Raw genomic sequence first — 17,897 nt, forward strand, 5'->3', positions numbered from 1 at the left:
TTTTAAGATCAATGGGTAAAATTTTCAAACTTCTTAGGTATGACCCCATCCAGAATCGGGTCATGGCTGCTGTCTTGTGTTCTCTGGATGGGGTCAGTGCATACTGGATATGGAGGGCGGCAAAGCGGCTGCCTAAAAACAGGTGGGGGTCTGGGAGGCCTTTCCCGCCATTCTCTTTTTTCTTTTTAATGACCTCCCTCTTGATTCGTTCCCACTTGGACCCCCACAGGAAATAAAATACCGCCCTCTCCAACTTAGCCAGGAATCGTCTTGGGGGACTAAAAACAGAACAGACAAGTAAAATTAGTGGTAAAATCACTGCTTTAAAAATTAAAATCTTGCCTTCTAACGTCAGTTGTCTTAGTCCCCAAAAGCCCAGTCTTTGTCTGACTTTCCCTAACATGTCAGTCCAGTTTCCTGGTCCTCCACCCTCCCTGTCAAATTTTACTCCTAAAATTTTCAAATCCTTTTCTTTAAAATCCAAATCTAGTCCTCCTGTGTCCACGTCGCCCCACGGCCCGAAGAGCAGGGCCTCGGACTTACTCCTGTTAAGCTTGGCGCCCGAGGCCCGACCGTACCAGTCAGTCAAGTCCATTGCTCTTCGTACTGATAAAAAGTCAGTCGCTAAAAGGGTCACGTCATCCATATATAAAACGCAGGTCGCCGTCAGTCCACCAGTTCCTGGGATATCTAGTCCTTTAATCCATTTATCCCTTCTCAAGATCTGTGCCAGTGGCTCAATACAAGCCACATACAGAAGGGGAGATAAAGGACACCCCTGACGGACACCGCTGTGGATATTTACAGCTTTGGAAAGATGCCCATTTGCAAGAAATTTGCTGCTTAAGCCCTCATACAGCAGTCCCACCCAAGCTATAAACCTCTCTGGAAAGCCCATTTTTTGCAGTACCTGAAGGAGGTACTGGTGCGAGACCCGATCAAAAGCTTTTTCAAAGTCTAAATTTAGGACTACAAGCCTAATGTTTCTGTCTCTCGCATAACAGATGGCGTCTCTGATCAGTACCAGGCTGTCCGTGATCTTCCTGCCGGGCACAGCACAAGCTTGATCCAGGTGGATTACGTCCTCTAAAACAGTCGACATGCGTGTAGCTAAAATCTTACTAAAAAGTTTACAATCATAATTTAAAAGAGTGATTGGTCGCCAGTTTCTCAAGTCAGTCTTGTCTCCTTTTTTGTACAGTAATGTAACTATCCCTACTCTAAAGCTGTCTGGAAGTCTGTCAAGAGTCTCAAATTCTTTAAAAACTGTAAGTAAGTCATGTGCTAAAATGTCCCAGAAAGTCAGATAAAACTCAAAGGGGAGTCCGTCCATGCCCGGGGACTTCCCCTTCTTAAAACCCTTTAAAGCTTTTTCCAATTCTAAAAGATTAAAATCCTGGGATAAAAGCACATCTGGACTCTTAACTTTTTCATCTAAAAACCCTAAAACTTCCTCTAAGATGCCATTGTGTACCTCTTTAGTGCCGTATAAATTACTGTAAAAACTTTCAATTTCCCCTAAAATCAGGTCAGTTGTATTTACTTCCCCCCCTCTAAAAGTTTTTAAAATATTGATCGACCCTCCCCGAGCTATTGTCTTTTTAAAAAAATACCTGGTACACTTCTCTCCTTCCTCTAACTCCCTTTCTCTACATCTTAAAATGACACCTTTGCTCTTTGTTTCAGACAGATCTGACATTTCTTTCTTTACTTCTTTTATTTCATTTGTAAAATCCAATCCATTGTTTAAAAGGTTAAAATATCTCTGCAGTCTTTTTTGCAACCCCATCATGCGTCTTTTTTCTTTATTCTTTTTTTCTTTTCCAATTTGTTTAAAAAACCGTCCTGTCCTTTGTTTCACCATCTCCCACCACTGTGCACGTGAGTCGTAAAAGTCCTGGAGGGTCTGCCATTGGCTGAACTGCTCCCTATACTCACTAACCACTTCCTCGTTCTCTAATAGGGAACAGTTCAGCTTCCACAGCCCTCCCCCTGCAGTCACACCCGTGGGGAGTGAAAGAGTGCAAGACAGCATCATGTGGTCGGAAAAAAAGAGGGGGGTCAATGTAGCATCGGTCGGCGGGAGGTCCCTGGTAAAAATATAGTCAATTCGAGAGGCTCTGGGACCGTCACCACTGAACCAGGTGAAGCCTTCCTCTCTTTGATGCATTGTTTTAAAACAGTCAACTAACTTAAAATCTTTGACTATATTTTGTAATAAAACCGATGTCTTGTCGACCTTAAAATCCTCTCCTACCCTCCTTCTGTCCTTTTTTGATAATACACAATTAAAATCCCCTGCTACCACTAGGGGAGCCCTGCCTAGCATGTGGGGTTGCAAGTCTTCTAAAAGCTCATACCTGTTATTTTTTTCAGTAAAACCATACATATTTAAAATGTTAAGATCCTTACCTAAAAAAGTCAGATTTGCTAAAATTGCCCGCCCGTCCCTCACCACAGTGCTGCCCTTCACCAAAAGGTTGGGATTTTTTATTAAAATAGCAACACCGTCATTTTTGTTAAAATTGGACCCACTCCAAATGGAAAATCCTGGGGTCCAAATCTCCTCCCACTTCCTGTAATTTGTTAAAAAGGGCAAACCACATTCTTGCAATAAAAGCACATCTGACTTAAAAGTTTTTAAAAAGGATAACACACTCTGTGCTCGCAAAGTAGACCTCACACTTCTCACATTGATTGTAGAGATAGTGAGGGCCATGAGCAGTATGGTTAAAAATACAAGCATTAATAGAAGGATAAAACCAAAAGACTGCAGAAAGTTACATTAAAATCATGTTATGTCATGTAGCACTTGCTTCTCCTTTTCCCCAGAAAAACTGGGATCAGGAGGGCAAATGCTCGCCGCCTCAGAGTCCACAGAGAGAACCTCTTGTGGCTCCTTCGGTGACGATGTTCTAAGCTTAACGTGCAAAAAGGAGACTTCATTGGGAGATTCTGCGGGCCACATACGGTCTAGATCTAACGAAGAGGAACTATCTAGCCGATGCGATGCCCGCAGCCTTTTCTCCTCTGTTTGAAGCAGAGGAGATCTCGCAGACCTTTTTTGCACCTGAGCATTGGGGAGTGAACCCTCGGATTCACCCCCACTATCCACCACACTAACCTCCGATACGGTGTAGAGTGAGGAAGCCGTTGCATCCTCCTCCTCCTCCTCCATTTTGTTTTCACTTCTCTCTTGTTGGGGAACGGCTTCCTCACTCTGTTCGCTGTTAAAACTTGACTCCGCCCCTGTGGCCGCCCCACTTCCTTCCTCCTGCCCACTCCCTGAGGCTGGCTGGGAAATAGAATTTCCCGCCAAAACCTCAGGGACCGCCTCCTCCTTCCTTTGCTCTTTTGTTTGTTCCACATGTGGGGCGGCCATTTTGTTGCCTTTCAGTTTGTTGGCAAAACTTTTAGGGCAATCTCTGTAGAGATGGGATGACTCCCCACAGAGGTTGCACCGCCTGCCATTGGTACACTCTTCAAAAGTATGACCAATTTCTCTGCATTTCCCACATATCATTTCCTGGCATGCTTCAGCTAAGTGCCCAAACTTTCCACATTTTCTACATAATTTGGGCATACCCTGGTAGTGAATGTAGCCTCTGTTCTCACCCAACACAATCATAGAAGGCAGATGCTTCAGGCCCTGGTAGCCCCCAGCGTCTTCCCATTGTTTAATGGGAATTCGCCAGGAGCATGTCCAAATACCATCCTCATCTAAAACCTTGACTGGCTGGCTTCGAACTGTGCAAAATCTGCCCAGCCAGACACAAATGTCCTCCCCAGTCACTGTCTCATTAAACATTCTAACAATCACAGTTTTAAGTGTGTTGTCAGAGAGCTTTTCAACAGTAAACATGGACAGCTGGGATTTAGCTACTTCAAATCTGTGCCAGAAATCATTCAGGTGGGAAACCGCTCTAAAACTAACATCAAATCCTTTGTTCAGGGGCAGAGTCACGATGCAATTCAGATCATCAGGTTTAAAATTTAGAGTTTTTTGGATCAGCTTCCTGGAGAAGTCAAGACGTGACATCCCCAGGAGCTTCCCCTCAACTTCTTTGAATAAAAAACGCACGCTGTGGTGCCTCCTCATGCCGGCACGGGCAGCCGACATGGTGGAGACACCAACAGCCTAAAACTTTAAAAAACAATAAATAAATAAATAAATAGATAAAAAGGTCTTACCTTAAAACAGAACCGGAATAAAAGCAGCTGGATCAATGTACCTCTCAAAAGTTTGGGGCTCAAGTCACTGAAGGACCCAAGCCGGAAAAACCTCCAAGAGGCGATCGCTGTCTCTACCCTCGGACCAGATACTAGATCTTAGCCAAAAGGCCGAGAAGCGATGACACAATGACGCAGAGGCGGGGGAGCCGTCAAAGGCCACGCCCACCTGGGCCGTGGCGAGAGGGTCTAAAGGTCGCCAGCAAACAAGCTCAGCTCACAGCAATACAAGCTCAGCTTGACTGTTGACACCGAAAATGGATCACAGCAGAGCGCACAACACGACACTTTGGAGTGCAACCTGGGATTTTGGACCAACAAACATTCTGCCCTAAAAGTGAGCGGGCAGACCAAAGCGTACGTCGTAGAGACTTGAAACTCTTGAGGGATGGTAGTACCCGCCCGGTCTACAACATCACCAAGGCTCGGCCCAATCGGCCCCAAGGTGGCGCTGCAGCGATCAGAAGTACGAAATGCCTCGTAACTCCTGAACCGTCCGTCGCAGACCCAAGTGTCTTACATCACCGGAATCCTTGGCTCGGGCCGAACAAGACGCAGGCCTCGGATTCGATGGTTGCGCTGGCGAGATTTTCGGGTATTTGGGATTTTGTGAAAAAGCTACTTTTGCACACTAGTCCTAGGTCTTTCGCCCGATCTGACCCAAACCGGTGCAGAAAGATTCCCTGGAGTCTGATTGCCGACAGCGATGGGGAAAAAAGTCGGAATTTCGATTCACGTTGGCGACGGGACGCCAAAACGTTGGGAGTGGGCGAGGCGGGCTTTACTTAAATGGCCATAACTCTCCAACGGAATGAGACAATTACACCCAAGTCGGTACACCTGTGCACGGGCTCAGCCTGTGCTCAGGTGAAAAGGGATGTGGCGACTGGCCACTTGGTGGCGCTGTAAACAGTAAAAACAACAACATGAATACGGCCATAGGCGACTGTATGTCAGGTGATTTTTCACACATGCACAAGGTATTCATACCACATGATAGAACTCCTCATTCGGAACAACTTTGCTTCTAGGACCACTGCTGCCAATAAAAGCGCTGGTTGAATAATGGAGATTATTTGAAGAATGATGAAAAAAAAACCCTAAAAAACAGCCCTACTTTTGCAGACTGGTCCTAGGTTGAGAGTTTTACATCTCTCGATCAACCACTGCAGTTCAATTCCCTGGACTTCCTAGGTCGTTAACTACCAGAAGAAGAGGAACTCGAACAATCTGCTCTTTTAACCAGTGTGTCCAGGGGAGAGCGCGAACGCAGTCCCCCACTACCATAAATTATGCAGTCGAGATTCCCACATTTGGGGAATTCGCAGGGGTCAGCACAACCGGAGTGCAATGGCCGAGCCTCGCCCTGGGTGAACCACCTTCCTGATCATGGTGTCTCCCCTGCCAGGTAAGTATGAATTCCCAGGCCTCCCGTCAGAGGCACCGTGTCCCTCTCCGCAATCCTCACCAACGGTCGGACAATCAAACACACACCTGATTCAACTCATCAGCTCATTCGTAAAAACTCCAAGAGATAAGAGAGAGACATCAAAAACCTGCAGAGTCGGGCTCTTTTGCTGTTGTTGTTGTGGATGATGTTGTTTTCATGCTCCGGATCCATGAGCCAAAAATCAATTTCATACGCGGTCACCGGATAGTGGACGAATCAGATGTTAAACGAGATAAGAACAGAGTTGTTGTTTTTTTTTCCCTCTCACACCACCATTACCTGTATAGCATATGATCACCTACAACACCTTTAAAGCACCCATACACAGCAATATACGTTACTTCCATTAACACCTGCTGCCACACAAGACTAAAACATCTCTTTCATTGAACACAGTTTTTGGGGGTGCACCGTTCCCAGAAGTACTGCAATACCGGGTCGATGCGTGGAGTGGACGGAGCAAGCCCCTCTTCCATCTCCCAGTTCCAAAAATCAATTTAATATATGGTGCCCGGGTAGGGCACGTATCAGATATTAAACTGATAAGAACAGATACTACACTTGATCTTAGCCAAAAGGCCGAGAAGCGATGACACAATGACGCAGAGGCGGGGGAGCCGTCAAAGGCCACGCCCACCTGGGCCGTGGCGAGAGGGTCTAAAGGTCGCCAACAAACAAGCTCAGCTCACAGCAATACAAGCTCAGCTTGACTGTTGACACCGAAAATGGATCACAGCAGAGCGCACAACACGACACTTTGGAGTGCAACCTGGGATTTTGGACCAACAAACATTCTGCCCTAAAAGTGAGCGGGCAGACCAAAGCGTACGTCGTAGAGACTTGAAACTCTTGAGGGATGGTAGTACCCGCCCGGTCTACAACATCACCAAGGCTCGGCCCAATCGGCCCCAAGGTGGCGCTGCAGCGATCAGAAGTACGAAATGCCTCGTAACTCCTGAACCGTCCGTCGCAGACCCAAGTGTCTTACATCACCGGAATCCTTGGCTCGGGCCGAACAAGACGCAGGCCTCGGATTCGATGGTTGCGCTGGCGAGATTTTCGGGTATTTGGGATTTTGTGAAAAAGCTACTTTTGCACACTAGTCCTAGGTCTTTCGCCCGATCTGACCCAAACCGGTGCAGAAAGATTCCCTGGAGTCTGATTGCCGACAGCGATGGGGAAAAAAGTCGGAATTTCGATTCACGTTGGCGACGGGACGCCAAAACGTTGGGAGTGGGCGAGGCGGGCTTTACTTAAATGGCCATAACTCTCCAACGGAATGAGACAATTACACCCAAGTCGGTACACCTGTGCACGGGCTCAGCCTGTGCTCAGGTGAAAAGGGATGTGGCGACTGGCCACTTGGTGGCGCTGTAAACAGTAAAAACAACAACATGAATACGGCCATAGGCGACTGTATGTCAGGTGATTTTTCACACATGCACAAGGTATTCATACCACATGATAGAACTCCTCATTCGGAACAACTTTGCTTCTAGGACCACTGCTGCCAATAAAAGCGCTGGTTGAATAATGGAGATTATTTGAAGAATGATGAAAAAAAACCCCTAAAAAACAGCCCTACTTTTGCAGACTGGTCCTAGGTTGAGAGTTTTACATCTCTCGATCAACCACTGCAGTTCAATTCCCTGGACTTCCTAGGTCGTTAACTACCAGAAGAAGAGGAACTCGAACAATCTGCTCTTTTAACCAGTGTGTCCAGGGGAGAGCGCGAACGCAGTCCCCCACTACCATAAATTATGCAGTCGAGATTTCCACATTTGGGGAATTCGCAGGGGTCAGCACAACCGGAGTGCAATGGCCGAGCCTCGCCCTGGGTGAACCACCTTCCTGATCATGGTGTCTCCCCTGCCAGGTAAGTATGAATTCCCAGGCCTCCCGTCACAGGCACCGTGTCCCTCTCCGCAATCCTCACCAACGGTCGGACAATCAAACACACACCTGATTCAACTCATCAGCTCATTCGTAAAAACTCCAAGAGATAAGAGAGAGACATCAAAAACCTGCAGAGTCGGGCTCTTTTGCTGTTGTTGTTGTGGATGATGTTGTTTTCATGCTCCGGATCCATGAGCCAAAAATCAATTTCATACGCGGTCACCGGATAGTGGACGAATCAGATGTTAAACGAGATAAGAACAGAGTTGTTGTTTTTTTTTCCCTCTCACACCACCATTACCTGTATAGCATATGATCACCTACAACACCTTTAAAGCACCCATACACAGCAATATACGTTACTTCCATTAACACCTGCTGCCACACAAGACTAAAACATCTCTTTCATTGAACACAGTTTTTGGGGGTGCACCGTTCCCAGAAGTACTGCAATACCGGGTCGATGCGTGGAGTGGACGGAGCAAGCCCCTCTTCCATCTCCCAGTTCCAATAATCAATTTAATATATGGTGCCCGGGTAGGGCACGTATCAGATATTAAACTGATAAGAACAGATTTTTTCTTTCGAAAAAAAGTTTATTGTCACATTGTTTCATTCCATTCTTTCAATATCCATTTTTTCCTTATAAAATCACATTTTTGCACATATCTTAAAACAACAAAAAGGACATAAGTTACAGTTAAAAATCAGTTATGTTGATGTGTTGTGTAAAAGTCCATGTATGTTGTGTGTTGTTTTAAAGTAAAGGTAAAATGGATTAAAATAAAATAGGAATGCAAATATAAAACAATAAAACAATAAAATATGCCAAATAAAACATCTCTTGTACAGGATCGAGGGTGAGTCCCTATCAAGAATGTCCATTCACTCCAGGTCTCCAGAACAGGCCCCAGACTCCTCGCTTCCAGTGCCCAGCGGAGATCCCCTCTCCTCCGGCCCGCTGGCCCGCTGTTCCCGTAGCCAGAGTGGTGAGGGTGCATCTACGGGCGGCCAGGTACGGTGGCGGCCGGGACCTTCTCCGTGTGACCTCGGCCCCCCCATCCGAATAACGACGTGCGGCCCACCCTGCAGCGTTGATGTTATCCTCTGCTCGCACGCGTGGAGGGGGACCGTCACGCGTTTCCCCACCAGCAGGTTTCTGGTGACCCAGATGGCATCCTTGATGTGGTTGAGGGTGAGCCAGAGCGAGGCAAACGTTGGTGGTGTCAACTCCTTCAAGCCCTGACCCACCCCCAGGATGGCGAGCTTATAGTCCACCTGGGCCCCACCCGCTGGCAGGCACGGGAAAAACAGGGGGCCTGTCTTGGCCCACAGGTCCCGCGCAGCGCCGCACTCCCAGAGCAGATGTTGAACGGTCTCCGGGGAACCACATCCGGACCGTGGGCAGGTGGAGTTTTTGGCCATGCCTCTGGAGTGCATGACCGCCCTGACCGGGAGGATCTCATGAGCCACCATCCACGACAGGTCCTTAAGCCTGTTCTGGAGAGCTGGGTGGGCTGCGTTCCTCCAAACGTCTTTGGCCTCACCTAGTGTGAGGCCTGGAACTGGACTCACCGATTCTCGATCCTGCACAAGAGAGACGAGAGACTTGTGATTAGTTAAAACAGTGTCATCATTTGTTTCTAAAAGATATTTCTTTAAAAATTTCTTAATAAAACTATGCTCTTTTGACAAATTAAAAGACACTGGACTTTTAAGATCAATGGGTAAAATTTTCAAACTTCTTAGGTATGACCCCATCCAGAATCGGGTCATGGCTGCTGTCTTGTGTTCTCTGGATGGGGTCAGTGCATACTGGATATGGAGGGCGGCAAAGCGGCTGCCTAAAAACAGGTGGGGGTCTGGGAGGCCTTTCCCGCCATTCTCTTTTTTCTTTTTAACCACCTCCCTCTTGATTCGTTCCCACTTGGACCCCCACAGGAAATAAAATACCGCCCTCTCCAACTTGGCCAGGAATCGTCTTGGGGGACTAAAAACAGAACAGACAAGTAAAATTAGTGGTAAAATCACTGCTTTAAAAATTAAAATCTTGCCTTCTAACGTCAGTTGTCTTAGTCCCCAAAAGCCCAGTCTTTGTCTGACTTTCCCTAACATGTCAGTCCAGTTTCCTGGTCCTCCACCCTCCCTGTCAAATTTTACTCCTAAAATTTTCAAATCCTTTTCTTTAAAATCCAAATCTAGTCCTCCTGTGTCCACGTCGCCCCACGGCCCGAAGAGCAGGGCCTCGGACTTACTCCTGTTAAGCTTGGCGCCCGAGGCCCGACCGTACCAGTCAGTCAAGTCCATTGCTCTTCGTACTGATAAAAAGTCAGTCGCTAAAAGGGTCACGTCATCCATATATAAAACGCAGGTCGCCGTCAGTCCACCAGTTCCTGGGATATCTAGTCCTTTAATCCATTTATCCCTTCTCAAGATCTGTGCCAGTGGCTCAATACAAGCCACATACAGAAGGGGAGATAAAGGACACCCCTGACGGACACCGCTGTGGATATTTACAGCTTTGGAAAGATGCCCATTTGCAAGAAATTTGCTGCTTAAGCCCTCATACAGCAGTCCCACCCAAGCTATAAACCTCTCTGGAAACCCCATTTTTTGCAGTACCTGAAGGAGGTACTGGTGCGAGACCCGATCAAAAGCTTTTTCAAAGTCTAAATTTAGGACTACAAGCCTAATGTTTCTGTCTCTCGCATAACAGATGGCGTCTCTGATCAGTACCAGGCTGTCCGTGATCTTCCTGCCGGGCACAGCGCAAGCTTGATCCAGGTGGATTACGTCCTCTAAAACAGTCGACATGCGTGTAGCTAAAATCTTACTAAAAAGTTTACAATCATAATTTAAAAGAGTGATTGGTCGCCAGTTTCTCAAGTCAGTCTTGTCTCCTTTTTTGTACAGTAATGTAACTATCCCTACTCTAAAGCTGTCTGGAAGTCTGTCAAGAGTCTCAAATTCTTTAAAAACTGTAAGTAAGTCATGTGCTAAAATGTCCCAGAAAGTCAGATAAAACTCAAAGGGGAGTCCGTCCATGCCCGGGGACTTCCCCTTCTTAAAACCCTTTAAAGCTTTTTCCAATTCTAAAAGATTAAAATCCTGGGATAAAAGCACGTCTGGACTCTTAACTTTTTTATCTAAAAACCCTAAAACTTCCTCTAAGATGCCATTGTGTACCTCTTTAGTGCCGTATAAATTACTGTAAAAACTTTCAATTTCCCCTAAAATCAGGTCAGTTGTATTTACTTCCCCCCCTCTAAAAGTTTTTAAAATATTGATCGACCCTCCCCGAGCTATTGTCTTTTTAAAAAAATACCTGGTACACTTCTCTCCTTCCTCTAACTCCCTTTCTCTACATCTTAAAATGACACCTTTGCTCTTTGTTTCAGACAGATCTGACATTTCTTTCTGTACTTCTTTTATTTCATTTGTAAAATCCAATCCATTGTTTAAAAGGTTAAAATATCTCTGCAGTCTTTTTTGCAACCCCATCATGCGTCTTTTTTCTTTATTCTTTTTTTCTTTTCCAATTTGTTTAAAAAACCGTCCTGTCCTTTGTTTCACCATCTCCCACCACTGTGCACGTGAGTCGTAAAAGTCCTGGAGGGTCTGCCATTGGCTGAACTGCTCCCTATATTCACTAACTAGTTCCTCGTCCTCTAATAGGGAACAGTTCAGCTTCCACAGCCCTCTCCCTGCAGTCACACCCGTGGGGAGTGAAAGAGTGCAAGACAGCATCATATGGTCGGAAAAAAAGAGGGGGGTCAATGTAGCATCGGTCGGCGGGAGGTCCCTGGTAAAAATATAGTCAATTCGAGAGGCTCTGGCACCGTCACCACTGAACCAGGTGAAGCCTTCCTCTCTTTGATGCATTGTTTTAAAACAGTCAACTAACTTAAAATCTTTGACTATATTTTGTAATAAAACCGATGTCTTGTCGACCTTAAAATCCTCTCCTACCCTCCTTCTGTCCTTTTTTGATAATACACAATTAAAATCCCCTGCTACCACTAGGGGAGCCCTGCCTAGCATGTGGGGTTGCAAGTCTTCTAAAAGCTCATACCTGTTATTTTTTTCAGTAAAACCATACATATTTAAAATGTTAAGATCCTTACCTAAAAAAGTCAGATTTGCTAAAATTGCCCGCCCGTCCCTCACCACAGTGCTGCCCTTCACCAAAAGGTTGGGATTTTTTATTAAAATAGCAACACCGTCATTTTTGTTAAAATTGGACCCACTCCAAATGGAAAATCCTGGGGTCCAAATCTCCTCCCACTTCCTGTAATTTGTTAAAAAGGGCAAACCACATTCTTGCAATAAAAACACATCTGACTTAAAAGTTTTTAAAAAGGATAACACACTCTGTGCTCGCAAAGTACACCTCACACTTCTCACATTGATTGTAGAGATAGTGAGGGCCATGAGCAGTATGGTTAAAAATACAAGCATTAATAGAAGGATAAAACCAAAAGACTGCAGAAAGTTACATTAAAATCATGTTATGTCATGTAGCACTTGCTTCTCCTTTTCCCCAGAAAAACTGGGATCAGGAGGGCAAATGCTCGCCACCTCAGAGTCCACAGAGAGAACCTCTTGTGGCTCCTTCGGTGACGATGTTCTAAGCTTAACGTGCAAAAAGGAGACTTCATTGGGAGATTCTGCGGGCCACATACGGTCTAGATCTAACGAAGAGGAACTATCTAGCCGATGCGATGCCCGCAGCCTTTTCTCCTCTGTTTGAAGCAGAGGAGATCTCGCAGACCTTTTTTGCACCTGAGCATTGGGGAGTGAACCCTCGGATTCACCCCCACTATCCACCACACTAACCTCCGATACGGTGTAGAGTGAGGAAGCCGTTGCATCCTCCTCCTCCTCCTCCATTTTGTTTTCACTTCTCTCTTGTTGGGGAACGGCTTCCTCACTCTGTTCGCTGTTAAAACTTGACTCCGCCCCTGTGGCCGCCCCACTTCCTTCCTCCTGCCCACTCCCTGAGGCTGGCTGGGAAATAGAATTTCCCGCCAAAACCTCAGGGACCGCCTCCTCCTTCCTTTGCTCTTTTGTTTGTTCCACATGTGGGGCGGCCATTTTGTTGCCTTTCAGTTTGTTGGCAAAACTTTTAGGGCAATCTCTGTAGAGATGGGATGACTCCCCACAGAGGTTGCACCGCCTGCCATTGGTACACTCTTCAAAAGTATGACCAATTTCTCTGCATTTCCCACATATCATTTCCTGGCATGCTTCAGCTAAGTGCCCAAACTTTCCACATTTTCTACATAATTTGGGCATACCCTGGTAGTGAATGTAGCCTCTGTTCTCACCCACCACAATCATAGAAGGCAGATGCTTCAGGCCCTGGTAGCCCCCAGCGTCTTCCCATTGTTTAATGGGAATTCGCCAGGAGCATGTCCAAATACTGATAAGAACAGATTTTTTCTTTCTTTCGAAAAAAGTTTATTGTCACATTGTTTCATTCCATTCTTTCAATATCCATTTTTTCCTTATAAAATCACATTTTTGCACATATCTTAAAACAACAAAAAGGACATAAGTTACAGTTAAAAATCAGTTATGTTGATGTGTTGTGTAAAAGTCCATGTATGTTGTGTGTTGTTTTAAAGTAAAGGTAAAATGGATTAAAATAAAATAGGAATGCAAATATAAAACAATAAAACAATAAAATATGCCAAATAAAACATCTCTTGTACAGGATCGAGGGTGAGTCCCTATCAAGAATGTCCATTCACTCCAGGTCTCCAGAACAGGCCCCAGACTCCTCGCTTCCAGTGCCCAGCGGAGATCCCCTCTCCTCCGGCCCGCTGGCCCGCTGTTCCCGTAGCCAGAGTGGTGAGGGTGCATCTACGGGCGGCCAGGTACGGTGGCGGCCGGGACCTTCTCCGTGTGACCTCGGCCCCCCCATCCGAATAACGACGTGCGGCCCACCCTGCAGCGTTGATGTTATCCTCTGCTCGCACGCGTGGAGGGGGACCGTCACGCGTTTCCCCACCAGCAGGTTTCTGGTGACCCAGATGGCATCCTTGATGTGGTTGAGGGTGAGCCAGAGCGAGGCAAACGTTGGTGGTGTCAACTCCTTCAATCCCTGACCCACCCCCAGGATGGCGAGCTTATAGTCCACCTGGGCCCCACCCGCTGGCAGGCACGGGAAAAACAGGGGGCCTGTCTTGGCCCACAGGTCCCGCGCAGCGCCGCACTCCCAGAGCAGATGTTGAACGGTCTCCGGGGAACCACATCCGGACCGTGGGCAGGTGGAGTTTTTGGCCATGCCTCTGGAGTGCATGACCGCCCTGACCGGGAGGATCTCATGAGCCACCATCCACGACAGGTCCTTAAGCCTGTTCTGGAGAGCTGGGTGGGCTGCGTTCCTCCAAACGTCTTTGGCCTCACCTAGTGTGAGGCCTGGAACTGGACTCACCGATTCTCGATCCTGCACAAGAGAGACGAGAGACTTGTGATTAGTTAAAACAGTGGCATCATTTGTTTCTAAAAGATATTTCTTTAAAAATTTCTTAATAAAACTATGCTCTTTTGACAAATTAAAAGACACTGGACTTTTAAGATCAATGGGTAAAATTTTCAAACTTCTTAGGTATGACCCCATCCAGAATCGGGTCATGGCTGCTGTCTTGTGTTCTCTGGATGGGGTCAGTGCATACTGGATATGGAGGGCGGCAAAGCGGCTGCCTAAAAACAGGTGGGGGTCTGGGAGGCCTTTCCCGCCATTCTCTTTTTTCTTTTTAACGACCTCCCTCTTGATTCGTTCCCACTTGGACCCCCACAGGAAATAAAATACCGCCCTCTCCAACTTAGCCAGGAATCGTCTTGGGGGACTAAAAACAGAACAGACAAGTAAAATTAGTGGTAAAATCACTGCTTTAAAAATTAAAATCTTGCCTTCTAACGTCAGTTGTCTTAGTCCCCAAAAGCCCAGTCTTTGTCTGACTTTCCCTAACATGTCAGTCCAGTTTCCTGGTCCTCCACCCTCCCTGTCAAATTTTACTCCTAAAATTTTCAAATCCTTTTCTTTAAAATCCAAATCTAGTCCTCCTGTGTCCACGTCGCCCCACGGCCCGAAGAGCAGGGCCTCGGACTTACTCCTGTTAAGCTTGGCGCCCGAGGCCCGACCGTACCAGTCAGTCAAGTCCATTGCTCTTCGTACTGATAAAAAGTCAGTCGCTAAAAGGGTCACGTCATCCATATATAAAACGCAGGTCGCCGTCAGTCCACCAGTTCCTGGGATATCTAGTCCTTTAATCCATTTATCCCTTCTCAAGATCTGTGCCAGTGGCTCAATACAAGCCACATACAGAAGGGGAGATAAAGGACACCCCTGACGGACACCGCTGTGGATATTTACAGCTTTGGAAAGATGCCCATTTGCAAGAAATTTGCTGCTTAAGCCCTCATACAGCAGTCCCACCCAAGCTATAAACCTCTCTGGAAAGCCCATTTTTTGCAGTACCTGAAGGAGGTACTGGTGCGAGACCCGATCAAAAGCTTTTTCAAAGTCTAAATTTAGGACTACAAGCCTAATGTTTCTGTCTCTCGCATAACAGATGGCGTCTCTGATCAGTACCAGGCTGTCCGTGATCTTCCTGCCGGGCACAGCACAAGCTTGATCCAGGTGGATTACGTCCTCTAAAACAGTCGACATGCGTGTAGCTAAAATCTTACTAAAAAGTTTACAATCATAATTTAAAAGAGTGATTGGTCGCCAGTTTCTCAAGTCAGTCTTGTCTCCTTTTTTGTACAGTAATGTAACTATCCCTACTCTAAAGCTGTCTGGAAGTCTGTCAAGAGTCTCAAATTCTTTAAAAACTGTAAGTAAGTCATGTGCTAAAATGTCCCAGAAAGTCAGATAAAACTCAAAGGGGAGTCCGTCCATGCCCGGGGACTTCCCCTTCTTAAAACCCTTTAAAGCTTTTTCCAATTCTAAAAGATTAAAATCCTGGGATAAAAGCACATCTGGACTCTTAACTTTTTCATCTAAAAACCCTAAAACTTCCTCTAAGATGCCATTGTGTACCTCTTTAGTGCCGTATAAATTACTGTAAAAACTTTCAATTTCCCCTAAAATCAGGTCAGTTGTATTTACTTCCCCCCCTCTAAAAGTTTTTAAAATATTGATCGACCCTCCCCGAGCTATTGTCTTTTTAAAAAAATACCTGGTACACTTCTCTCCTTCCTCTAACTCCCTTTCTCTACATCTTAAAATGACACCTTTGCTCTTTGTTTCAGACAGATCTGACATTTCTTTCTTTACTTCTTTTATTTCATTTGTAAAATCCAATCCATTGTTTAAAAGGTTAAAATATCTCTGCAGTCTTTTTTGCAACCCCATCATGCGTCTTTTTTCTTTATTCTTTTTTTCTTTTCCAATTTGTTTAAAAAACCGTCCTGTCCTTTGTTTCACCATCTCCCACCACTGTGCACGTGAGTCGTAAAAGTCCTGGAGGGTCTGCCATTGGCTGAACTGCTCCCTATACTCACTAACCACTTCCTCGTTCTCTAATAGGGAACAGTTCAGCTTCCACAGCCCTCCCCCTGCAGTCACACCCGTGGGGAGTGAAAGAGTGCAAGACAGCATCATGTGGTCGGAAAAAAAGAGGGGGGTCAATGTAGCATCGGTCGGCGGGAGGTCCCTGGTAAAAATATAGTCAATTCGAGAGGCTCTGGGACCGTCACCACTGAACCAGGTGAAGCCTTCCTCTCTTTGATGCATTGTTTTAAAACAGTCAACTAACTTAAAATCTTTGACTATATTTTGTAATAAAACCGATGTCTTGTCGACCTTAAAATCCTCTCCTACCCTCCTTCTGTCCTTTTTTGATAATACACAATTAAAATCCCCTGCTACCACTAGGGGAGCCCTGCCTAGCATGTGGGGTTGCAAGTCTTCTAAAAGCTCATACCTGTTATTTTTTTCAGTAAAACCATACATATTTAAAATGTTAAGATCCTTACCTAAAAAAGTCAGATTTGCTAAAATTGCCCGCCCGTCCCTCACCACAGTGCTGCCCTTCACCAAAAGGTTGGGATTTTTTATTAAAATAGCAACACCGTCATTTTTGTTAAAATTGGACCCACTCCAAATGGAAAATCCTGGGGTCCAAATCTCCTCCCACTTCCTGTAATTTGTTAAAAAGGGCAAACCACATTCTTGCAATAAAAGCACATCTGACTTAAAAGTTTTTAAAAAGGATAACACACTCTGTGCTCGCAAAGTAGACCTCACACTTCTCACATTGATTGTAGAGATAGTGAGGGCCATGAGCAGTATGGTTAAAAATACAAGCATTAATAGAAGGATAAAACCAAAAGACTGCAGAAAGTTACATTAAAATCATGTTATGTCATGTAGCACTTGCTTCTCCTTTTCCCCAGAAAAACTGGGATCAGGAGGGCAAATGCTCGCCGCCTCAGAGTCCACAGAGAGAACCTCTTGTGGCTCCTTCGGTGACGATGTTCTAAGCTTAACGTGCAAAAAGGAGACTTCATTGGGAGATTCTGCGGGCCACATACGGTCTAGATCTAACGAAGAGGAACTATCTAGCCGATGCGATGCCCGCAGCCTTTTCTCCTCTGTTTGAAGCAGAGGAGATCTCGCAGACCTTTTTTGCACCTGAGCATTGGGGAGTGAACCCTCGGATTCACCCCCACTATCCACCACACTAACCTCCGATACGGTGTAGAGTGAGGAAGCCGTTGCATCCTCCTCCTCCTCCTCCATTTTGTTTTCACTTCTCTCTTGTTGGGGAACGGCTTCCTCACTCTGTTCGCTGTTAAAACTTGACTCCGCCCCTGTGGCCGCCCCACTTCCTTCCTCCTGCCCACTCCCTGAGGCTGGCTGGGAAATAGAATTTCCCGCCAAAACCTCAGGGACCGCCTCCTCCTTCCTTTGCTCTTTTGTTTGTTCCACATGTGGGGCGGCCATTTTGTTGCCTTTCAGTTTGTTGGCAAAACTTTTAGGGCAATCTCTGTAGAGATGGGATGACTCCCCACAGAGGTTGCACCGCCTGCCATTGGTACACTCTTCAAAAGTATGACCAATTTCTCTGCATTTCCCACATATCATTTCCTGGCATGCTTCAGCTAAGTGCCCAAACTTTCCACATTTTCTACATAATTTGGGCATACCCTGGTAGTGAATGTAGCCTCTGTTCTCACCCAACACAATCATAGAAGGCAGATGCTTCAGGCCCTGGTAGCCCCCAGCGTCTTCCCATTGTTTAATGGGAATTCGCCAGGAGCATGTCCAAATACCATCCTCATCTAAAACCTTGACTGGCTGGCTTCG

The 17,897-nt window shown here is 46.1% G+C and overlaps 3 non-coding genes and 1 pseudogene across 3 annotated transcripts; all 4 read right to left on the reverse strand.

The window, feature by feature from the left end:
- Positions 1-5,482: 5,482 nt before the first annotated feature.
- On the reverse strand, positions 5,483-5,646 carry LOC143753125 (U1 spliceosomal RNA). The gene has a single exon (XR_013207547.1). It is a non-coding gene; the product is annotated as a U1 spliceosomal RNA (small nuclear RNA).
- A 434-nt stretch (positions 5,647-6,080) lies between these two features.
- On the reverse strand, positions 6,081-6,271 carry LOC143753233 (U2 spliceosomal RNA). The gene has a single exon (XR_013207651.1). It is a non-coding gene; the product is annotated as a U2 spliceosomal RNA (small nuclear RNA).
- Positions 6,272-7,400: 1,129 nt separating this feature from the next.
- LOC143753226 (U1 spliceosomal RNA) lies at positions 7,401-7,564 on the reverse strand. Its single transcript, XR_013207644.1, has one exon. It is a non-coding gene; the product is annotated as a U1 spliceosomal RNA (small nuclear RNA).
- A 434-nt stretch (positions 7,565-7,998) lies between these two features.
- LOC143753301 (U2 spliceosomal RNA) lies at positions 7,999-8,176 on the reverse strand (annotated as a pseudogene).
- Positions 8,177-17,897: the final 9,721 nt, after the last annotated feature.

This window comes from Siphateles boraxobius, unplaced genomic scaffold, assembly GCF_051911475.1.
Source record: "Siphateles boraxobius isolate OS27281-9 unplaced genomic scaffold, OSU_SipBor_1 275, whole genome shotgun sequence".
Taxonomy (NCBI): Eukaryota; Metazoa; Chordata; class Actinopteri; order Cypriniformes; family Leuciscidae; genus Siphateles; species Siphateles boraxobius.